Below are 25,359 nucleotides of genomic sequence, written 5' to 3'. Positions count from 1 at the left end.
CTTGGGGTGTCTTCTTTCCAAAATGGGGTCACTTGTGGCGTAGTTATACTGCCCTGGCAATTTAGGGGCCCAAATGTGTGAGAAGTAGTTTGCAATCAAAATCTGTAAAAAATGACCGGTGAAATCCGAAAGGTGCACTTTGGAATGTGTGCCCCTTTGCCCACCTAGGCTGCAAAAAAGTGTGACACATCTGGTATCGCCGTACTCAGGAGAAGTTGGGGAATGTGTTTTGGGGTGTCATTTTACATATACCCATGCTGGGTGAGATAAATATCTTGGCAAAAGACAACTTTTCCAATTTTTTTATACAAAGTTGGCATTTGACCAAGATATTTCTCTCACCCAGCATGGGTATATGTAAAATGACACCCAAAAACACATTCCCCAACTTCTCCTGAGTACGGCGATACCAGATGTGTCACACTTTTTTGCAGCCTAGATGCGCAAAGGTGCCCAAATTCCTTTTAGGAGGGCATTTTTAGACATTTGGATCCCAGACTTCTTCTCACGCTTTAGGGCCCCTAAAAAGCCAGGGCAGTATAAATACCCCACATGTGACCCCACTTTGGAAAGAAGACACCCCAAGGTATTCAATGAGGGGCCTGGCGAGTTTATAGAAATTTTTTTTTTTGGCATAAGTTAGCGGAAATTGATTTTTTTTTTTTTTTTTCTCACAAAGTCTCACTTTCCGCTAACTTAGGACAAAAATTTAAATCTTTCATGGACTCAATATGCCCCTCAGCGAATACCTTGGGGTGTCTTCTTTCCAAAATGGGGTCAGTTGTGGGGTGTTTGTACTGCCCTGGCATTTGAGGGTCTCCACAATCATTACATGTATGGCCAGCATTAGGAGTTTCTGCTATTCTCCTTATATTGAGCATACAGGTAATGAGATTTTTTTTTTCCGTTCAGCCTCTGGGCTGAAAGAAAAAAATGAACGGCACAGATTTCTTCATTTGCATCGATCAATGTGGATGAAAAAATCTCTACCAAAAAAAAAGGAGGGGAAAGGCATCTGCCAGGACATAGGAGCTCCGCCCAACATCCATACCCACTTAGCTCGTATGCCCTGGCTAACCAGATTTCTCCATTCACATCAATCGATGTGGATGAATAAATCATTGCCGGGATTTTTTTTTTTTTACATACAAAGTGTTTGCCAAAGCATAGGAACGCCGCCTCCTCCTCAGCTCGTATGCCTTGGCAAACGTATCTGTTACTGCAGAGTAGAAATCTCGTCTTGCAGCGCCGCATACACCGACTTGCGTGTAATCTGACAGCAGCGCAATGCTTCTGTCAGAATGCACATCAGTGCTGCAGCTAGTCGATCGGTTGGTCCACCTGGAAGGTAAAAAAAAAAAAAAAACAGGCCGCAACGCAATAATTTTATTAACTTTGGAACAGAATATATAAACTTTAACTTTTTTAACTGAACATTAACCTTTTTGCTTACTGGTGCTTTTTTTTTTTTTTTTTTTACCTTTATAGAACAAACCTCTCCTTCCCCATGGGTCAATGTGCAAAGCGCAAATCGCCCAAAGATGTGGCGAAGTGCGTTATGCACTTTGTCCCAGGTGAAAGGAGAGGTTTGCAGCAGCTGTGTGAGTGAATGGGCCCTAATAGCCCTGTGTGCCTGTCCTGGTGAGATGATCCCTATGCTAATAGTGTACCTGTGAGTGGTACTTCCGGAAACACTCTCCAAAGCATAGGGCAGGGTGGTCAGGACAGTCAGGACAGAAATAGCGGGTGTCACGCCTTATTCCACTCCTGCTACAGACACGACATCTTTTTCGGGGTGACGGTTGGGTTGAGGTACCAGGAACGACATTGGGGAAATGTCGCTCGTGTAGACGGCTAACTACACTGGTGGATGGGGCCACGGAACCTCCTGGGTACAGGAGGTTCTCGATGATCTCTTCCTGAAATTTGAGGAAGGATCCAGTTCTCCCAGCCTTACTGTAGAGAACAAAACTATTATACAGAGCCAATTGAATTAAATATACAGACACCTTCTTATACCAGCGTCTGGTTCTGCGGGAAACTAAATACGGAGACAACATCTGGTCATTGAAGTCCACCCCTCCCATGTGAAGGTTATAGTCGTGGACTGAGAGGGGCTTTTCAATGACACGGGTTGCTCGCTCAATTTGTATTGTCGTGTCTGCGTGAATGGAGGAGAGCATGTAAACGTCACGCTTGTCTCTCCATTTCACCGCGAGCAGTTCTTCGTTACACAGTGCGGCCCTCTGCCCCCTTGCAAGACGGGTGCTAACGAGCCGTTGGGGGAAGCCCGCGCGACTAGTTCGCGCGGTACCACAGGCGCCAATCCGTTCTAGAAACAAATGCCTAAAGAGGGCCACACTTGTGTAAAAATTGTCCACATAAAGATGGTACCCCTTGCCGAATAAGGGTGACACCAAGTCCCAAACTGTCTTCCCACTGCTCCCCAGGTAGTCAGGGCAACCGACCGGCTCCAGGGTCTGATCTTTTCCCTCATAGATCCGAAATTTGTGGGTATAGCCTGTGGCCCTTTCACAGAGCTTATACAATTTGACCCCATACCAGGCGCGCTTGCTTGGGATGTATTGTTTGAAGCCAAGGCGCCCGGTAAAATGTATCAGGGACTCGTCTACGCAGATGTTTTGCTCTGGGGTATACAAATCTGCAAATTTCAGGTTGAAATGGTCTATGAGGGGCCGAATTTTGTGGAGCCGGTCAAAAGCAGGGTGGCCTCTGGGATGGGAGGTGCTGTTATCACTAAAGTGCAGGAAACGCAGGATGGCCTCAAAACGTGCCCTGGACATAGCAGCAGAGAACATGGGCATGTGATGAATTGGGTTCGTGGACCAATATGACCGCAATTCATGCTTTTTAGTTAGACCCATGTTGAGGAGGAGGCCCAGAAAAGTTTTAATTTCGGAAACTTGGACTGGTTTCCACCGGAAAGGCTGGGCATAATAGCTTCCCGGGTTAGGCGGTTATAAATTGTGTGGCATATCTGTTTGTTTCGGCCACAACTATGTCTAAGAGCTCCGCAGTCAAGAACAGCTCAAAAAATCCCAGGGCCGAACCGATCTGAGCTGTCTCAACCCGAACTCCAGACTGGGCAGTGAAAGGGAAAACTACAGGTGCGGCTGAAGTTGGGGACTGCCAATCAGGGTTTGCCAGCACCTCTGGGATTCTAGGGGCTCTACGGGCACGTCTTTGCGGTGGCTGCGACGGGGTCACTACTGCACGTGCCACCGTACCAGCTTCAACTGCCCTTCTGGTGCTCGCTACTTCACCAGGTTGTACGGCAGTGCTGGTACTAGGTCCAGGGAGGGCTGGGCTGCTGGTGTATGCCTCACCACGTAATCCGACAGCACCAGCCCCACTCTGCTGCTCTTGAAGCGGATCCTGCGCAACCTGTGGTCTAGCGACACGGGGCCGGGTACGCCTGGTGCTATCAGGGACCTCAGCCTCCTCGTCCGAACTTTGGGTCAGAGAGCCACTGCTTTCTACAGGTTCGTATTCTGACCCGCTGGATTCATCAGATGAGGGTTCCCATTCCTCATCCGACTGGGTCAGAAGCCTGTAGGCCTCTTCAGAAGAATACCCCCTGTTTGACATGTGGGCAACTAAATTTAGGGGTATTCCCTGAGACTACCCAAGAAAAAAAAGCAAGCCTGTCTTACAAAGGGGAGGCTAGCGAAGTACCGGAGGCCGCTGCGGTTGATAAAAAATATCAAAACTGATTTTTTTATCGCCGCAGTGCGTGTAAAGTGAATGTGCAGCGATCAAAAAAAATATTTTTTTTGTCACTGCGGTGGGGCGGGTGTGGGCGAACGCACGTGTGGGCGACCGATCAGGCCTGATCGGGCAAACACTGCGTTTTGGGTGGAGGGAGAACTAAAGTGACACTAATACAATTATAGATCTGACCGTGATCAGTTTTGATCACTTCCAGATACTATAAAAGTACAAATGCTGATTAGCGATACGCTAATCAGCGAATAACGGACTGCGGTGCGGTGGGCTGGGCGCTAACCGATCCCTAAACTACCTAACCAAGGGGCCTAAACTATACCTAAAACCTAACGGTCAATACCAGTGAAAAAAAAAGTGACAGTTTGCACTGATTGACAGGGGCGATCAAAGGGGTGATCAAAGGGTTAATTGGGGTTCAGGGGGGTGATCTGGGGCTAAGTGTGTAGTGTTGGTGTACTCACTGTGTAGCCTGCTCCTCTGCTGGATCCAACCGACGAAAAGAACCAGCAGAGGAGCAGGCAGCCATATAACAGATCATATTTACTAATATGATCTGCTATCTGGCGCTCTGATTGGATTTTTTAAAAATCATCAGCTTGCCAGCCGCGATTATTGGCTGGCAAGCTGATGACGAATTACTCCTTGACGAAATGCCGGCCCGAACTGCGCATGCGCGGGCCCGCATAGCGCGTCATCTCGCGTCTCGCGAGATGACGCGTATATGCGTCAGTCTGCGCAGCGATGCCGCCTCCGGACCGCACATCTGCGTTAGGCGGTCCGGAGGCGGTTAAGGACAGCCAGGTACCGCCAAAACCCGGACCGGCATTTAAAATCCGCTCCAGTAATTGATCTCACCTGTCTGGAAATCAGCCCAGCAGCACATGCTGGGAGGAAAATACCTGTTTACCCAGACCAACCCTCTCACTGTGTCACACTAGTTAATGTAAGCAGCTGCCACAATGTTACATAAAAGTTATAGAAAGTGTCCATAAATTGCAGAAGTTATTACCAACAGTGTCTACAGCCAATATAATGTGTTACCTTTAAATTAATAGAAAACAATAAAACCCCAGTTTTTTTATATATATATTTTTTTTAAGTTTATACTCCATCATTGTTCCACTAGACTTTTGTCCTCATTATACAGGTTTTGTCAGTAAGTGGGTGTTCTGTAGGTGAATAATGCCAAGAGCAAGGGAGTCTTTTGTTCCCTCCTTAGCCATCTAGTGAAAAAAGCTCAGAACAATAGTGTCATTATGTCCTTGTGGGCCCATAATGTGACCTTGCAGCAGACTTTTAGGGCAGTGAAAAAGATCAGGTACTGGTGAATTCATTATGGGAATACAGAGGGAAATGGGTCACTTAGAGCACTAGCATATCACTAGCATGAAGAGTGTCAATAGTGGCCCTGGAACAGAGAAGGGGGACAACAGCAATGGCATTAACAGCACAAGATGGTGACAGATCACAGTAAGGACAGATGGCAGTAACGGCAGAAGGCATGTGATATCAGGCAGATGACAGCATCAGAATAGTGGCAGCAGGACATGGGCAGCACACTACAGTTAGATCATTACTGCTAGACATATCAACTCTGTTGTATCAGGCACCAGTGTCTGGAAATTCTGGTTGATCCATGTCTTGTTCATCTTTATAAACATTAGTTCCTCAACATTTTGAGTTGAAAGGTAAGTGTCATGCCCTGCTCAGGTGATGTGCGGAGGTCTGCCAGGTTAGCAGCACGTGTGTAGTTTTTTGTTTGTTTTGGGTTTGGAGTTGAGCTGTATCCACCTCCCTTCAGGTGCACTGGGTGGGGTCGTTTGTGTGAGTTTAAATTTCACCCCTTCCCAGTGTCCTGTGCGGGTTATAGCTCCTATCTTGCTCTGAGGAAAGGTGGAGTTGCTGTTTCTGCTCAGCTACAAGATAAGTTAGTTTTTGTTTTCCCTTTTGTGTGTTCTGTCTAGGCTGTTAGAGAGACACCTGCCTCCTCCAGGTCCTGAGGAAGCAGACTATCTCTTCCCCCCTTTCCACCACTGTAGGGACTTTAGGGAAGCAACAGCCTTAGGCACAGGGGCACGTTTATTCCCACCTTTAGGGTCTGAACATGGGCACAGAAGTCCAGGGAGAGTTGGTAGGGAATTGTCAGGAGATGACCTTTATTCCCAGCTTCTGGCCTAGACGCTTGTTTTGTGGTTTACTGTTTTTTGTATATTGTATCCTACCCAGCGTGACATTATAATCTGCCAGTACCTAGACTGCCATTTCTCAGCTGCTTTGAGAAGGAGTCAATTGATGCGTTAGTTAATCACATGCAGGGATTATCCCTAGAGGTTGCGGATTTGCGTAATTCTTTCGCACAGTGTCAGAATGCTCTGGCATCAGGTGCTATAGGAGGAAGTCAAATTTATGGGGAGCCTAGAGTTGCTCTCCCTGATAGATTAGAGAGTAATGCAAGCTTTATTTTCGGCTGCAGCCATTTTCATCTGGTGATGAGAATCAGAGAGTAGGGATAATCATTAGTGCAGCAAGATGTAAAAGAATAGCTCATTTTATCCAGGCTTTAAACTGTTTAGCTGGTTCCTGCGGTCTTCCCTGCTGTCTTCCCTATATTGTGGATTATCCCTCCCTTTGTATCCCTACAGTATCTCTAAGCTGTCCCTTAACTGCTCAACATTATTCTTTTATAAATAAAGTATTTCCTAATTACTGTCCCTAGTGCCTGTAACGTCTCTCCCTGCACTAAGTTTACTGAAAAAATGGTGGAGACCGGGCAGGAGGAGGTTTTTTATAGGGCTGTGACATCACAGGGGCTGGCTAGCTGCTAATTGGCTATCTGCATGGCATTATGGATGATTCCTCGTTCCCGGGCTTCTTGCTTCCTCTTTCTAACAGGTGCAGCAGCCATTTTAGAAAAAATATGATTCGTTTCCACAAGCACGAGGAAATTCAACTTCTTAGTAACAAATTACCCTTTTGCTCGTCAGTGTACTTCTATTACCACTACCGCCAATGCCATTACCCTACATAGCCATTGGATTGGGTCAAGTGCACAGGTGAGATGTGATCTGGAGAGTAGAGTGGAGAGTTTTTCTTCTGCAATGGTGGAGAAGTAGAGTTTTGGGAGAAGAGGACTGAGCAGTTGTGTAGAGGGTCTGTGGGGACTGTGTACTGAAGATTTCTCTTTGCATCAGTGGATTTGAGGATTTGAATATGAGGAGGGATTGCTTGTATGCGTTGAATTGATCTTTAGAATATGATTTCTTCCATCGGCGCTCAGCAGCCTTGGAAGCTTGTCTGAGTTTTTTGGTCAGGTTGGTGTGCCAGAGTTGTCTGTTGATTTTTCAGGTTTTGTTGTGTGTGTGAGGGTGTGTTAGTGTGTGGACCGGGAGAGCAGCAGAAGAGACCAGTGAAGAGAAGGTGAGTATGTTGTGGTCAGATAGGGGGAGAGGCGAATTAGAGAGGTTAGATAGGGAGCAGAGGCTGGTAAAGATAAGATCCAGAGTGTGACCATCTCTGTGGGTGGGAGCGGAAGACCACTGTGAGAGGCCTAAGGAGGAAGAGAGTGATAGGAGTTTAGAGGCTGCTGAGTGGCAGGTGTCAATAGGGATGTTGAAGTCACCCATGAGAATAGTTGGGATGTCGGCAGAAAGAAAGTGTAGGAGCCAGGTGTTAAAGTGGTCAAGAAAGATGGTGGCTAGGCCTGGGGGGTGGTAAGTGACAGCTACTTGGAGGTTGGAGGGAGAGTATATGCAAACAGAGTGTACTCCAAATGAAGTGAGAGTAATGGAGGGTGGCAGTTGAGTTGGGCTGTAGAAGCAGGTGTCTGATAGGAGAAGATCAACTCCTCCACCATGTTTTCAGCCGGGGCGGGGAGTGTGAGTGAAATTAAATCCACTATATGAGAGTGCAGCAGGGAAGGAGGTGTCAGAGGGTGTCAGCCATGTTTCTGTGAGACCCAGAAAGGAAAGTTTTCGAGAGATGAAAAGATCATGAATGTAGGACAGTTTGTTACAGACAGAGCAGGCATTCCATAATGCTCCTACAAGAGGAACCAAAGGAGCTGGGGTAAGAGGAATGGTTATTAGGTTTAAGGGGTTGCAGAAATTTGTAGAAGGAGATTTGCAGTGGGACGTAGAGGTGATAGTGGGGATTTGCAGAGGGGGGAATGGATTTGGAGAGATATCACCAGCAATAAGGAGAAGCAGAGAAAGTGTTAGTAGGTGAGAATAAGAGAGGGCAGGAGGTATCTGTGTGTGTTTGGGAAGGAAGTGTTTTAGGTTGCCAAACAGGTTTGTGGAAGCAGTCAGATAAGAAGGTAAGATGGAGGGAGAGATGAATAGTTCCTTGCTGGGTGAACGGATATGGGGGTATTTTAGGAGGTTTTGGAAAAGTGGGAAAAGTAAGAAGAGAGATTGAAACATTGTTTGCATTAACTATGTCTGTGATTACCTTTGGTCCCCTTCTGGTTACATTCTGGTATAATCCAGTATGTGCACTTAAAGAGTTGCACTTGAAAGATGTTGCATTTGGAAAGACCAAGGTCTGGAAGTTTTGGATTTTAGTAGTGTGGGGATTCGCTCTGGTAGTTAGGACTAGCGGATGCAGTATAGAGGCAAAGTACACAGTTCTTGAATCAAACAGCAGTGTTTATTTACACATTAGTGTATAACAAAATGCAGATAAGGTGTATCACAAAACGTAGGTGGCTTGGTGTTTGTTCACACACAAGGAAAGTCCATAAACAATAAAAGTCATCTTTTCTCCTTGGTGTTAATTCACACCCTATTAGCAGTTCAGCCTCATCAAGTCCATAGGCGGCCTGTTTGCCTTTAGAGGAGCCTGAGTCCTTCAACCCAGCTATAACCTCAAATCCCAGCACAGCCCTCAGTTCATAGCACACAGACTCCTGAGCTCCACTGTCAGAGGGAGGTAAATTCACATCTGGCAGTGCCATCCCGGATCAGCTATGACAGCCATGCTAAATCTAACTGTGTCAATTAGCAATAGCTGCTGCTGACACATAAAATACCGGCTCTTACTTCACTGAGGCCAGAAACCTCGGTGACACATACCTTCCACCCACGATGATTCCAGGTACCTTCTTACAGAAGCTATTCTTAAGATTTAGAGAAAATTTCCAAAACCCACTTTTTAAGGACCAGTTCAGTTACAGTATGTTCAGTTATGAAGTCATTTTGTGTGGCTTACCTAGTAGAAACAATCCATAAATTACCCTATTTTAGAAACTACACCCCTCAAGTTATTCAAAACTGATTTTACAAACTTTGTTAACACTTTAGGTATTCCACAAGAGTTAAAGGAATATGGAGATGAAATTTTGCGAGGCAAGGTAACCAAAAATAGTTATTCTGGCACAGTTTTTTTTATTTTTATTTTTTTACAATGTTTATCTGACAGGTTAGATCATGTGCTCTTGTTATAGAGCAGGTTGGAACGGATGTGACAATGTCAAATATGTCAACTTTTTTTGTTTGTTTCAGTTTTACATAGTAAATAATACGTTGTTGTGTCTCTATTTTCTGAACTCCATATTTTTATTATTTTTCTGCCGATCGTCTTCTGCAAGGCATAATTTTTTGAAAGAAAAGTTGTCGTTTATATTGGTATAATTTTTTGGTGCATATGATTTTTTGATCATTCAGTATTACACTTTATGGAGCACGGTGACCAAAAAAGTGGTTGTTTTTGCACAGTTTTTTTTACGCCATTCACCTGTGAGGGTAGGTCATGTGATATTTTTATAGAGCAGGGTGTTACGGATGTGGCAATACCAAATGTGTATACTTTTTTATTTATTTAAGTTTACACAATAAAAGCATTTTTGAAACAAAAAAAATGATGTTTTAATGTCTCCATATTCTGGTATATTCATATATAGTTTTTTTGCGCAATCCTCTTCTGTTCAGGCAATTTTTTTTGCAGGATTGAGGTGACGGTTTGATTGGTACTATTTTGTGGTGCATAAGACTTTTTGATTGCTTGGTATTAGGTCTCTTTCACACGGGCGATTTTTCCGCATAGGTGCAATGCGTGATGTGAATGCATTGCACCCGTACTGAATCCGGACCCATTAATTTGTATGGGGCTGTGCACATGAGCAGTGATTTTCACGCATCACTTGTGCGTTGCGTGAAAAACGCAGCATGCTCTATATTGTGTGTTTTTATATGCAACGCAGGCCCCATAAAAATGAATGGGGCTGTGTGAAAATCGCAAGCATCTGCAAGTAAGTGTGGATGTGGTGCGATTTTCACGCATGGTTGGTAGGAGATGATCTGGATGGAGAACCGATCTTTATTATTTTCCCTTATACCATGGTTATAAGAGAAAATAATAGCATTCTTAGTACAGAATGCTAAGTAAATGTAGGATGGAGGGGTTAAAAATAAATACATAGATTAAACTCACCTCATCCACTTGCTCACGCAGCCCGGCTTGTCTTCATTCTTCTTCTTTGAGTACCTGGGAGAAAAGGACCTTTGATTACGTCACTACGCTCATCACATGGTCCATCACCATGGTGATGGACCATGTGATGGTCACGTGATGGCTCCGCGCTCATCACATGGTCCATCACCTTGGTGATGGACCATGTGGTGAGCGTAGTGATGTCATCAAAGGTCCTTTTATCTCAGGTCATCAAAGAAGAAGAAAGAAGATGAGCCGAGCAGCGTGAACAAGTGGCTGAGGTGAGTTTATTTTATTTTTTCAACCCCTCCATCCCTCATTTACTTAGCATTCTGTATTAAGAATGCGTTAATTTTTAACGTAAATTTGTTTTCCCTTAGTCCTAACAGCAGCACAAGTGGGGAGTTCTCCCCTGTGAAACTAGTAGGACAGGTGGAATTTTTGATGACAATAAATTTCCTACCAAGAAACAATTAAAGGAGATTCTTTTCCGCAAAGGAAGTAGATATTGCCCTCGTGGAGTGGGCGGAGACAAAGGATGGAGGAGCCAAGCCTTGGGATAAAAAGGCTTGCCGGATTGCCTTCTTTACCCATCTACTTAGAGAGGGTTTGGAGGCTTTCAGACCTTTGCTTTTATCAGAAAAGGAGAGCAGTAAGTGTTCTGATTTCCTAAAGTTTGCAGTCCTGTCCAGGTAGATTTTTAGATTTCTGGAAATTTCCAAGGAGTGAAGGGCTTCCTCTTCAGGAGATGATGGAGTAGGACAAAGGACCAGCAGGGAGATGGTTTGATTTTGGTTACCGAATGAGGGAGCCTTAGGAGCAAAGGTCGGTAGAAATCCAGAGTCCTGGAGAAAGAGGGTATAAGGCTCAGTGGCGACTAAGGCCTGTAATTCTCCAATCCTTTTGGCCGATGTTATGGCCAGTAAAAATGGGACCTTTAAGGACAGAAACCTAAGGTCTACATTCTCTAAGGGTTCAAAGGGGGGAGAGGATAGCCCCCTTAGAACAATGGATAAATCCCAACTAGGGATAGGTCTCAGGATTCTAGGTTTTAATCTTTCGGCTTCCTTGAGGAACCTCCTGAGTAGGGGGTCTTGAGATAACGGTCTACCTAAAGAGGCAGAGAGAGCACTAATGTGGACTCTGAGAGTAGACGGACTTAGACCCTTGTCCAGGCTGTCCTGCAGGAATTGTAAAATAGCTGAAAGAGGAGGATCTGAGGGTACTACCTCTTTAACAGCACACCACTGAAGAAAGATCTTGTGAATTCTTGAGTATACCTTGTTTGCAGACTCCGCACGGGAGTGTGAAATAGTTCTCAAGACCTCCGCAGAAAGCTCTCTAGCTTCTAGTAGGGGCCTGTCAATCTCCAGGCTGTCAGATTGGGTTTCCTCAGATCTAGGCAGGGGCCTGTGTTCTCATACACAAGGTCCTGCATTAGGGGAAGTCTCCAATATGTGCCTTGACTCATCTTCATGAGCTGGGTGAACCAAGACCGCTTCGGCCAGAATGGTATTATTGCAATGACCTGGGTCTGGTCTTGTCTGATTTTCGTCAATACCCGTGGTATCATGGAAAGTGGAGGGAATATGTATGCCAGCCTGAACCTCCATGGAAGGGAGGCGTCTGTGGTCAACGTGATCCAACAAGGTTGAATCAAGGACCTCCCATCTGATAGGTTCCTCCACCATTTGAGTGAGGAGCGGACTTTGACAGACAGGGAGTGAGTCTTGTCCAACCCCTTTGGGTTGTGGTTCCAGACAGCTAACACTTCCACTTGAAGTGGATGGAGGTGCTAAAGGGCCCAAGGAACTGCCTCTGCAGATGCTGACATGTGGCCCAACATCTTCATAAGTGTTCTGATGGATACTCGACGAGGTGCCATGAGAAACTGAGCGGCTCTTGTGACTCGATCTTTCCTTTCCAGGGAGAGAAAAAGAGTCATCCTTTAAGAATCCACTATAAACCCCAGGAACACCCTGGAAGTGGAAGGTAGGATTTGGGATTTTTCCCAATTTATCAGCCAGCCCAACCGCTGGAGAGTCTGAAGAGCCAGATGAAGATGGGTCTGAAGAACGTCTATAGACGCAGCTTTTAAGAGCCAATCGTCTAGATATGGCATGATTTCTAGTCCTTGAAGCCTGAGCTTGGCAACAACCGGAGCCACAACCTTGGTAAAGGTGTGGGGTGCGGAAGAGATTTCGAAGGGTAGAACAGCAAACTGGTAATGCTTTACCACACTTTTTATGGAGACCGCAACTCTTAGGAACTTTCGGTGAGTTGGATGAATAGGGACATGAATATAAGCGTCCTTTAGGTCTATGGTGACCATGAGGTCTCCGAGATTTAGAATGTTGATTAGGAACAGATGGTTTCCATTCTGAAGCGCTTCTGTCTTATGAAGCGATTTAGGTAGCGCAGATCTATTATCATGCGCCAGTCTCCAAAAGGCTTTGGGACTAGAAATATGGGGGAATACACCCCTCGCCCTTGTTCGTGGGAGGGAACCTCCTCTAGGGCTTTTTTGTGGATATAAAGGAGGACTGCGTCCTCCAGAATCTTTTGTTTGATTTGGGGTAAAGGTCGGATTAACAAAAATTTCTCCTGAGGGGGAGACACGTATTCTATCGTGTAAACGAACAAAATTATATTTAGGACCCACTGGTCCGGGATCATTTGCAGCCAGGTCTGCCGAAAAAAACTTAAACGACCTCCGAGGATTGTACAGAGGGTCTGGAGGGGAAGGGAGAAGGTAAGCGGGAGAGTCATAGGTCCGCCTTATGTTCACTGCCTCTACCACGACCGGGTCCACGTCTGGAGGATGCCTGACTCCTCTGGGATCTCGAGGGGCCCTGAGGTCTTGTGTATCTAGACCTACTGCGACCCCGAAAGGACTGTTGAGGGAGATTTTTCCCTTTCTCATCTGCCAAGCTTTCCATGAGCTTATCTAGCTCAGAGCCAAAAAGCCTCCCTGGCTCATAGGGTAGGCCACATAAATTGAACTTGGAGGTGTTATCGGCGACCCATGGTCGCAACCAAAGGGGCCTACGGCTGGCAGAAGAAAGTGCCATACTTTTCGCAGCCAGCTTCAAATGTCAGCGTCACATAGAAAATCAGCTCCCAATAGGAGGATCTTAAATTGGTCCAGAATGTCCGTTTGGGCTACTCCGGCCTCTAGGTCAGCCTGAATTCTTAAGATGCGGGAACGTACAAAGTCCACAGTCTCAGAGGAGGCGACAGCTACTGACTTGGAGGCTGCCACAGCAGAATAACTACGCCTTAGGGTGCATTTGACATTACGGTCTAACGGGTCCTGGAGATTACTACCGTCATCTGACGGGACTAGGGTCCTTTTGGATAGTTTGGATATCGCCATGTCAACCTTTGGAGGCGGTACCCAAAGGTCAGATTCCGATTCCTGGAGGGGAAACATGAGTTTAAACCTCTTATTGAGGACTGGACCCTTCTCTGGGTGTTTCCATTCTGTAAGCATAAAACGCTTAAGGTTTTCGTCCACTTTGAAGATTCTTAACCCCCTAGAGGTCCCTTGACTGGATGGAGCGTAAAAGCCTTTGAGTCTTCTCGGCTGGAAACAGGAATGGTGAATCTTCGTCGTCAGATGAAGAGGAGGAATGGTCATCCACAGAGATTTCTTCCAGCAAAGGCATCGGAACCCAGAGATGATTCTCTTGGTCTCTTTGAGGCGAGGGAGCTTTTAATTTCGGAAATAGAATTTCCCATGAAGTCTTTCATCCATCCTAACATGTCTCTTGCAGTGGGTTGCGAAAGAGGTGGACGACATGATGGACACCGATTGTACTCGTAGGAGTCCGGCATTGGAATCTCGCAGGAAGCGCAGACTAAATGTCTCTGCTTATGGGTGGATTTATCGAGCTGATCACCGTTAGGAGATGTCATCTGAAAATAAATGTTCAGAAGTAGTAGTAATATCCACAGGTGTAGCTGTAGCTCTTAGTAGTAGTTTAGCAGGCACAGAACTGTAGCCTTAGCTCTCTGCTCATAAAGAGGAAGTACTCCTCTTGTTGTGGGCTTATATAGGTGGATAGCTCCACCCCTAACCTTAGATCGGCCCCCTCTGGATAGCGCCACCTCACTAATCTTTCCCCTAGAAATATAAGTTTTTAAAACATATATACCTACTATATATCATTAAATATGCAGCCCATAGGGCTCAAGTAACTAAAATACACTTGTGTTTTAGGTTTAACTACGCTGGCCGAAACCGGAAGTCGTCAATGACGCACTTCCTGTTGGCCGTGCAGCATGCAGCAGGAGCCGGCGAGAGACGCCGGCGATCCAAGTCCTGTAGGTGGCCGAGTGCCAATAGGCTACGCCCCTGTAGCCTGGACTGCCGCTACCGCAGGTGCAGCGTGCGGCGGATCGCAAATTAACGCCATGAGCAGAAGGGACCGGAGCGACTTAATGTCCACAAGCTAGGACCATCAGACAAGCGGTAGGAAAAAATGGTCAAAGTAAAAGTATTTTAAAGTGACAGGCCGTAGCCTGACCCGTCCTACTGTCCACAGGGACAGAGAAAAAAAGCACTGAATGATGGGCAGTCTGCCCTTTATAGGGGTGGGTTTTTACTAATTATTTAATTATTACTTGGTAGGAAATTTATTGTCATAAAAAATTCCACCTGTCCTACTAGCTTTACAGGGGAGAACTCCCCACTTGTGCTGCTGGTTAGGACGTAAGGGAAGCTATTATTTTCCTTTATAGCCATGTTATAAGGGAAAATAATTATATCTACAGAATACCTAAGCCAAACCCGAACTTTAGTGAAGAAGTTCGGGTTTGGGTCTGGATACCACATGCCGATTTTTCTCACACGTGTGCCAAACACATTAAAACGCTTTGCACTTGAGCAGAAAAATCGTGCATTTTCCCGCAACACACCCGCATACCATCCGGCCCTCACACATGAAGCCTGTGTGAAAGAGGCCTTACACTTTTTGTGATGTAGGGAGAGAAAAAAATTGCTTTTTTGGCACAGTTTTAATATTTTTTTTTTTTTTTACGGTGTTCATCTGAAGGGGTTAGGTCATGTTATATTTTTAAAGAGCTGGTTGTTACGGATGCAGCAATACTTTTTTTTACTTTATTTTTATTTAATAAAAACACTTTTTTTTTACTTTTATGTTTTACTTTATTTCTGCCCCACTCTGAGAATTCAAGTTTTGGGGGTTTAATCCCCTCTGCAATGCATTACAATACTTCTCTATTGTAAGGCAAGGGCTACACTGCAACACTTGTCACACAACACATGCCGTGGCTAGGATCTCTAAAGGAGTGGTGATCCTATAGAAATGCATGGTGTCGCATGACCAGTGTCGTTGTGTAGCCCATGCCTAATGAATTACCCGTTAGTGTATTATACAGTGTAATACACTAACAGTTGCCTAGGAGACCCAGACAAGAGTTGGATCTGCTAGGCTTCTGTAGAAGGCAGCTCCCGATGCCTTTGCAAGGAATCGAGCTGCCTTCTTACCCATCGGGTCTCGGTCACCGCAGCACAGGGACCCGATGGGACCCCTCACTCGCTGAAAACACCATCTATGCCCCGGTCAGCAGTATAGAAGGGGTTAATCCGCCGACATCAGCTTTTACAGCAATGTCGGCGGATACAGCAGGGCCCGGCTATCAGTGACTGCTGGGCCCCCACACTGATCAGCATGATGTAATAGTATGTCAAATTGCAGGAAGTCACTTCCTGGTATGATGTACTATTATGTCATTGGTCAGGAAGGTGTTAACATCGTCAATCATGTATTTATCCATAGTTATATATGTCAGCGTCATTCTGGCATTATTTGCTATTGCTATCATTGTGTTCAAGTGCTTAAAAGAGGAGTGTAGAAAAAAATAAAAATTACTAATAAATATCATTAATACATAAAAAAAAGAGAACAAAAAGCTATAAAAATCTGAGTCCTATGAGATCTCAGGGTGTCAGTTACTAATCTTTAGGCCAATTAGGAAAAACATCAAATTGTGCCAAATATTTGTGCAATTCACACCAGAATTTAAGAGTACACACAAATGTGAGCCAATGCCTGTGGAGTTGTTACACAGTTTTTTTTTTGTTTTTTTTTCCATGGTGTTAACCATTGATCATTTAAAAATGTTAAGTCACCTATATTTGTTGGGTTAAACTTTTTAAAGGCATGTTTAATAATGTTTAGACTTTCTAGTATGGTCAATTTTGTTTTCCAAGATAGTCCTTTCAGAATAAGTAATAAAACAAACCCAAGGCTATCAGTATGTTTTATATTCTAAAGGCTGCTAAACAAGTTTATACAGACACCAGAGAATACAGTTTTGTTTCCTTGAATTAAAATACAAAATATTAACAATACCTCTGATTCATACACAACAATTATATTTTTAGAGTGATATAATACAATAAACTCTATATTTTCTCATCTTTAACTTCAGAATATAAAAAGTATAATCTAATTAAGTATAGTGGGTCAAAAGACATTCTTTTTTTAAATATAGTGTTACTGAATTGATATAATGAATTCACATGTTAATTGATTTCAACAACTTCTATTTTCGCCTACAAAAGTTTGTGAGTCCTAATTTCTAGAGAACTTTTAGAATTATTAGCCCAGAAATGTTTAATTTTTAAAGTTTGCAATGGGGGACCTTGGATAAAACTACAGATAAGGCCCCTTTCACATGGGTGAGAATTCTGCGCGGGTGCAATGCGTGAGATGAACGCATTGCACCCCCACTGAATCCGGACCCATTCACTTCAATGGGGCTGTTCAGATGAGCAGTGATTTTCACACATCACTTGTGTGTTGTATGAAAATTGCAGCATGTTCTATATTCTGTGTTTTTCACGCAACACAGGCCCCATAGAAATGAATGGGGATGCGTGAAAATCGAATAGCATCCGCAAGCAAGTGCGGATGCAATGTGATTTTCATGCATGGTTGCTAGAAGATGATGTTAGTAAATTGATAAAAGTCAATTTACTCTATTATTTTCCCTTATAACAGGATTCTTAATATAGAATGCTTACTAAAATGTGGCTTGAGGGGTTAAAAAAAACAAAAAACTCACCTCATCTTCTTGTTCGTGCAGCTGGCATTTCTTCTTTCTTCTTCTTTCAGGACCTGCAAAAGAACCTATCTTCATTCAGCAGGACCTGTGTTGTCATCATCGCACTCACCACGTGGTGAGCGCAATTACGTCATCAAAAGTTCTTTTGCAGGTCCTGAAAGAAGAAGCAAGAAGACGATGCCAGCTGTGCGATCAATTGGATAAGTTGAGTTATTTTTTTAATTTTTTTTTAATCCTTTAATCCACATTTAATCTCGGAAAATTCTGCAACAGATATGTACCCTTACAAGCATTTTACAAGAGTATTTGGTTGAAGATTTGGAAGAGAATTTAAAAGAGGTTTTAGAAGAGGTTTTGCCAGCATTTTTTTGGGGGGATATAATTCAAAAATGTTTTTGGTCATGGAAATTTCACCAGACCTGTGGCCTATTCATACACTAGTTTGAAAAAGAACACTAAAATGAAAATGCTCAAAACATTGCACTAATGTACCACTAATCCTATATAATAAAATCCCTGTGTCAGCGCGCTGTGTCCTTGTGTGTATCACTAGTGCACACTGGGCATGTGCAGCGCGGCATCCAATCAGGACACAGACCTCCACACCTACACACAAGTTTCCCCTGCAGCCTGACTGCGCAGAATCCCCGCCCTTCCCCCTTTTAGGATGGCAGAGCAGTAGTGGGAAGAGTGTTAGCTGTAATGTCCAGCTAACACTCTGCTTGGAACGGCTGACATCCGTGGTCCTTAGGGACTGCTGTATGGAGGGGCTAAGCATCGGGCCGCTGCTCTGGCAGTGGCCTGGTGCTTGAATGGTAAACTGAGGGAGGGAGCTCCTTCCCTCCCCCATTGGGACGATGAGCAAAGGAGATGCAGAGTGCACAGCAACCCCCCTACAACCACCCACCCCCTTTCACGATGGCATAGCAGCAGGCATCACAGGCATCCGGCTTGCTGTGGTATATTTAAGCCTGATCAGGCTCCTGCTGAAGGCAGGGGCCTGATCAGGCTTAGGGCTCATGCACAAGACCGTTGTTGTTTTGAGGGTCCGTTTTTCACGGATCCGTTGTTTAGTATCTGAGGTTTTTTTTTCTCTGATTTAAGTCCTCTTCCGTTCCGTTAGTGCAAAACACATATCCATATGGTTTCCGTATTTGATCCATTTTTTTGCGAATCGTATACAGGTTAAAAGGGAGCAAATAAAGAGTTACATATTTTAGGCACTTCCGATTTCTAACTCCTCCTCTATATATAAGATGGTCATGTGATTGTATTGACAGCATTTTCATTCAGATTGTTTCAGCATTGAGAGAGATTTGTTGGAATACTGTGCTTGGCTGGCATTGTTTTCTGGCTACTGTGATCTGTTGGATCATGTCTGATGATACAGAGGAAGCGGTTCTTCTCTGCTGGCTTATTTCTCGGAATTTCAGACAGCAGCCAACTATGCGGATTGAGGAACCGAGAAGGAGGCATTGGGTTTACCCAATTGTCTCTCAGTGGCGCATGTAGGGCCACTTCCACACGCTGTACATGAATCTGCGACAGCATCCTAACAAATTTCATGGTTTCTGTCGTATATCTGTGGCCAGCTTTGACATTTTGTTAGTGGCTCTGCGTCTTGGCCTCATATACCAGGACACAAATATGAGGTGCTGCATTTCACCAGAGGAACCGCTCATCGTGACATTGAGGTAGGTTTTTTATCTAACTTTCTCTCTTAATGTTTATTAATATGTTATAGTGTCACTATAAATAATATTTTTTTTGTTCTTTCTATTTATTTTTAGATTCCTGCCAACCGGAAATTCTTTTTCTTCACTGCATTTTGAGTTTCTGCTGGGCGTCTCAACTATTTCTAGAAATGTTCGTCAAATGTGTGAAGTCATTTGAAAGCAACTACAGAATACGGTGATGCCGGAGCCCAAGGTATATGATTGGTTGCAAAACGCTAAAGCCTTTGAACGTGATGCACAGTTTCCAAACTGCATTGGGGCAATGGATGGCAAATACATCTGTGTAAAGAAGCCACCTCACTCAGGGTAGCACTTCTACAGTTATAAACAATATTTTTCTGTAGTGCTTTTAGCTTTGGCTGACAGTACCTACAAGTTTATAATTTTGTATATTGGAGCCTATGGGAGCACTGCAGATGCGCGCATTTTCAGTGCTTCTCGAATGGGTGATCGGCTTCAAACTAAACAACTTGCCCTCCCAGAGCCCAGACAGCTACTATGATCTGCAGGTCCACCGGCTCCATTTCTAATAGTGGCTGATGAAGGGTTTTCTTTTACACCACATGTCATGCGGCCCTTCCCCAGACACGACCTGGATGATAGCAAACGTATATTCAACTATCGGCTCAGTAGAGCCCGTCGGTATGTGGAGTGTGCATTTGGAATATTTATGAACAAGTAAAGAGTATTCCTGTCATATTTACAAATGTCACCGGACAATGCCACCCTTATTATTAAAGCATGTGTGATCCTGCACAACTTCGTCAGGATTCATGATGCTTCTTCAGATCCTGGAGTGGATCACAATCTGACCCCTCATCTGTTGGATATGATCGTAGCCGGCATAGATGACCTGGAACAGCTGAAATGGCAATTCGGGAAATGTATGTAGACTATTTCTCCAGCCCTAAGGGGGCATTGCCATGGCAAATGGATGCAGTTCATGGTAGACATTGATTAAATGCTGGACTCGTGGAATCGGGAATCGTAGTTTTTATTGTTTTTTAGTCAGGTCTTTATTATTTGCATTTTTCCTAGCTAGTGTAATGAGGACCCTTGCGGGCTGGAGTATATAGTAGGCAAATAACATGGTCAATGTAATCATTTTATCTTGTGTGGCATGTTCGTGGCCATAAGAACGTGTGACAACAAAGTGACCATATATTTGAATCTATATACCCTCTAATGCCTCAAAAAATATTATTTTTTAAAGGGGTTGTTTGACATATGCCAATAACATATATTTGAATAAGATACACTTGAAACATGCGCTTATGTTGTACTTATTTTTATTCTTTTTTCTGTTGCAGGTCCTCTTGACAGGGTGAGAAGTGTACTTTAAAAACCATGGATGTTCTTCCAATTCAAAAAAAGCCTACCAATATTATTATACTGTTGAAAAGGAGTATAGTATACTAATAAAATAGATGTGTTTATGTTATATTATTAATAAACTCATGAAATTGTATTTTTCAATAAATGCATTAATGTAGAATAAAGACAGTAGACAATAAAGTTGTTTGAATAAAGAACTGTATATTTAATAAAATAATATAGACAAAATACACTCACCTAAAGAATTATTAGGAACACCTGTTCTATTTCTCATTGATGTAATTATCTAGTCAACCAATCACATGGCAGTTGCTTCAATGCATGTAGGGTTGTGGTCCTGGTCAAGACAATCTCCTGAACTCCAAGCTGAATGTCAGAATGGGAAAGAAAGGTGATTTAAGCAATTTTGAGCGTGGCATGGTTGTTGGTGCCAGACGGGCCGGTCTGAGTATTTCACAATCTGCTCAGTTACTGGGATTTTCACGCACAACCATTTCTAGGGTTTACAAAGAATGGTGTGAAAAGGGAAAAACATCCAGTATGCGGCAGTCCTGTGGACGAAAATGCCTCGTTGATGCTAGAGGTCAGAGGAGAATGGGTCGACTGATTCAAGCTGATAGAAGAGCAACGTTGACTGAAATAACCACTCGTTACAACCGAGGTATGCAGTAAAGCATTTGTGAAGCCACAACACGCACAACCTTGAGGTGGATGGGCTACAACAGCAGAAAACCCCACCGGCTACCACTCATCTCCACTACAAATAGGAAAAAGAGGCTACAATTTGCACGAGCTCACCAAAATTGGACTGTTGAAGACTGGAAAAATGTTGCCTGGTCTGATGAGTCTCGATTTCTGTTAAGACATTCAAATGGTAGAGTCCGAATTTGGCATAAACAGAATGAGAACATGTATCCATCATGCCTTGTAACCACTGTGCAGGCTGGTGGTGGTGGTGTAATGGTGTGGGGGATGTTTTCTGGGCACACTTTAGGCCCCTTAGTGCCAATTGGCCATCGTTTAAATGCCACGGGCTACCTGAGCATTGTTTCTGACCATGTCCATCCCTTCATGACCACCATGTACCCATCCTCTGATGGCTACTTCCAGCAGGATAATGCACCATGTCACAAAGCTCGAATCATTTCAAATTGGTTTCTTGAACATGACAATGAGTTCACTGTACTAAAATGGCCCCCACAGTCACCAGATCTCAACCCAATAGAGCATCTTTAGGATATGGTGGAACGGGAGCTTCGTGCCCTGGATGTTCATCCCTCAAATCTCCATCAACTGCAAGATGCTATCCTATCAATATGGGCCAAAATTTCTAAAGAATGCTATCAGCACCTTGTTGAATCAATGCCACGTAGAATTAAAGCAGTTCTGAAGGCAAAAGGGGGTCCAACACCGTATTAGTATGGTGTTCCTAATAATTCTTTAGGTGAGTGTATAGCTTGAAGTTCAGCCATTTTAATATGAACATAAATAAAAACATGAAACATAAAAGGATATAAATTTATAACTCAAAAAGCTCCCTTGCAAAGGGACATTGGACATTAGGTGGTGGTGCACCCATTCCCTCTTGTGTCGTTAAGGATGTATGGGCAGCAGGCAAAACTTGGTGGACATTATAAGGCCTATCTTGACTTTACAATGGCTGGGAATAACCAGCTATATTAGAACCTTGATAAGCCTGACTGGGGCATGGTCGGGGGAGTGTTTCTGTACTACAGGTGCAATGTTTTAATTGGTCAACTACTCACACTAACTCCATGGGGGTCTATATATTTGTGCATGATACTAATGCATGAGCTAATTGCATTGCCTAATAGATTTTGTGTGTCTTGGAACAAATCAGCAATGTATGGGGCAAACCCTCTCATAAGCCACTCCTCCTTGGTTTCCTCCTGTATTGTCTGGAGATACTGTAGCAAATGGTGGTCGACTAGTAGCCGAGTATCTCCAGATTGTGTGGCAGCTTGCCTACCGCCCCTTCTGGCTTGTGGCCTCCGTTGTAGTGGCTCAGGACTGGACGGGAAATTATCTGTTGTCTCCAAGTTCAAGGCCTCATCATTTTGTGGTTGCCATTGGGGCTCTAGGGTAGTCATTGGTGGTCCCTCTGACAACTGTCCCACTGGGGAGTGTTTCCCTGCTGCCTCATCTTGATTTGATGATGAATCCCCACCAGCCTCTGGCCTAAGGTTGTCCATCGTACTAAAGGGAGAATGATAAAGGTGTAGACATGATAACAATTAAAATTAAAATAAAATATTGCCTATACATCTATTTTCAAAATGACATAGAATGATACTTTAAAATACAAACATTTTTACTTGCGTCCTTAGTTCAAGAACAGGAGTCAGAAACTGCAATTGCACAGTATACAAATAGGGCTTCTTCTACAGGCCGCCATCCCCACTGTGGCCCTTCCGTAGTACCTGCTCCCGTCTCCATTGGTCTCGGCAGGAATGCCACCTAGTTTTGATTTTGCTTGCTGTAAAATAAAAACAACAATATGCAGTGCATAATTAAGTTATTGTGGGCTTGTTCATATACACAAAAATAACGCAAATGTATGACTATAACTTCGCTCCACATTATGGCACTTAACAAGTTAATAATGTGTATTTAACCACTTCAGCCCCGCTAGGTGAAACCCCCTTCATGACCAGGCCACTTTTTACACTTCGGCACTACACTACTTTCACCGTTTATCGCTCGGTCATGCAACTTACCACCCAAATGAATTTTACCTCCTTTTCTTCTCACTAATGGAGCTTTCATTTGGTGGTATTTTATTGCTGCTGACATTTTTACTTTTTTTGTTATTAATCAAAATGTAACGATTTTTTTGCAAAAAAATGACATTTTTCACTTTCAGCTGTGAAATTTTGCAAAAAAAACGACATCCATATATAAATTTTTCGCTAAATTTATAGTTCTACATGTCTTTGATAAAAAAAAAATGTTTGGGCAAAAAAAAATGGTTTGGGTAAAAGTTATAGCATTTACAAACTATGGTACAAAAATGTGAATTTCCGCTTTTTGAAACGGCTCTGATTTTCTGAGCACCTGTCATGTTTCCTGAGGTTCTACAATGCCCAAACAGTAGAAAAAACCCCACAAATGACCCCATTTCGGAAAGTAGACACCCTAAGGTATTCGCTGATGGGCATAGTGAGTTCATAGAACTTTTTATTTTTTGTCACAAGTTAGCGGAAAATGATGATGATTTTTTTTTTTTTTTTTTTTTCTTACAAAGTCTCATATTCCACTAACTTGCGACAAAAAATAAAAAATTCTAGGAACTCACCATGCCCCTCACAGAATACCTTGGGGTGTCTTCTTTCCAAAATGGGGTCACTTGTGGGGTAGTTATACTGCCCTGGCAATTTAGGGGCCCAAATGTGTGAGAAGAACTTTGCAATCAAAATGTGTAAGAAATGACCGGTGAAATCCGAAAGGTGCACTTTGGAATATGCGCCCCTTTGCCCACCTTGGCAGCAAAAAAGTGTCACACATGTGGTATCGCCGTACTCAGGAGAAGTTGGGGAATGTGTTTTGGGGTGTCATTTTACATATACCCATGCTGGGTGAGAGAAATATCTTGGCAAAAGACAACTTTTCCATTTTTTTATACAAAGTTGGCATTTGACCAAGATATTTTTCTCACCCAGCATGGGTATATGTAAAATGACACCCCAAAACACATTCCCCAACTTCTCCTGAGTACGGTGATACCAGATGTGTCACACTTTTTTGCTGCCAAGGTGGGCAAAGGGGCACATATTCCAAAGTGCACCTTTCGGATTTTGCAGGGCATTTTTTACACATTTGATTGCAAAGTTCTTCTCACACATTTGGGCCCCTAAATTGCCAGGGCAGTATAACTACGCCACAAGTGACCCCATTTTGGAAAGAAGACACCCTAAGGTATTCCGTGAGGGGCACTGCGAGTTCCTAGAATTTTTTATTTTTTGTCACAAGTTAGCGGAAAATGATGATTTTTTTTTTTTTCTCTTTTTTCCTTACAAAGTCTCATATTCCACTAACTTGCGACAAAAAATAAAAAATTCTAGGAACTCGCCATGCCCCTCACAGAATACCATGGGGTGTCTTCTTTCCAAAATGGGGTCACTTGTGGCGTAGTTATACTGCCCTGGCAATTTAGGGGCCCAAATGTGTGAGAAGTACTTTGCAATCAAAATCTGTAAAAAATGACCGGTGAAATCCGAAAGGTGCACTTTGGAATATGTGCCCCTTTGCCCACCTTGGCATCAAAAAAGTGTCACACATCTGGTATCGCCGTACTCAGGAGAAGTTGGGGAATGTGTTTTGGGCTGTCATTTTACATATACCCATGCTGGGTGAGAGAAATATCTTGGCAAAAGACAACTTTTCCAATTTTTTTTATACAAAGTTGGCATTTGACCAAGATATTTTTCTCACCCAGCATGGGTATATGTAAAATGACACCCCAAAACACATTGCCCAACTTCTCCTGAGTACGGCGATACCAGATGTGTCACACTTTTTTGCTGCCAAGGTGGGCAAAGGGGCACATATTCCAAAGTGCACCTTTCGGATTTTGCAGGGCATTTTTTACACATTTTGATTGCAAAGTTCTTCTCACACATTTGGGCCCCTAAATTGCCAGGGCAGTATAACTACGCCACAAGTGACCCCATTTTGGAAAGAAGACACCCCAAGGTATTCCGTGAGGGGCATGGCGAGTTCCTAGAATTTTTTATTTTTTGTCGCAAGTTAGTGGAATATGAGACTTTGTAAGGAAAAAAGAAAAAAAAAAGAAAAATCATCATTTTCCGCTAAATTGTGACAAAAAAGAAAAAATTCTAGGAACTCGCCGTGCCCCCCACGGAATACCTTGGGGTGTCTTCTTTCCAAAATGGGGTCACTTGTGGCGTAGTTATACTGCCCTGGCAATTTAGGGGCCCAAATGTGTAAGAAGTACCTTGAAATCAAAATGTGTAAAAAATGGCCTGCGAAATCTGAA

This window comes from Bufo gargarizans, chromosome 1, assembly GCF_014858855.1.
Source record: "Bufo gargarizans isolate SCDJY-AF-19 chromosome 1, ASM1485885v1, whole genome shotgun sequence".
Taxonomy (NCBI): domain Eukaryota; kingdom Metazoa; phylum Chordata; class Amphibia; order Anura; family Bufonidae; genus Bufo; species Bufo gargarizans.
This window is presented reverse-complemented; position numbering follows the sequence as displayed.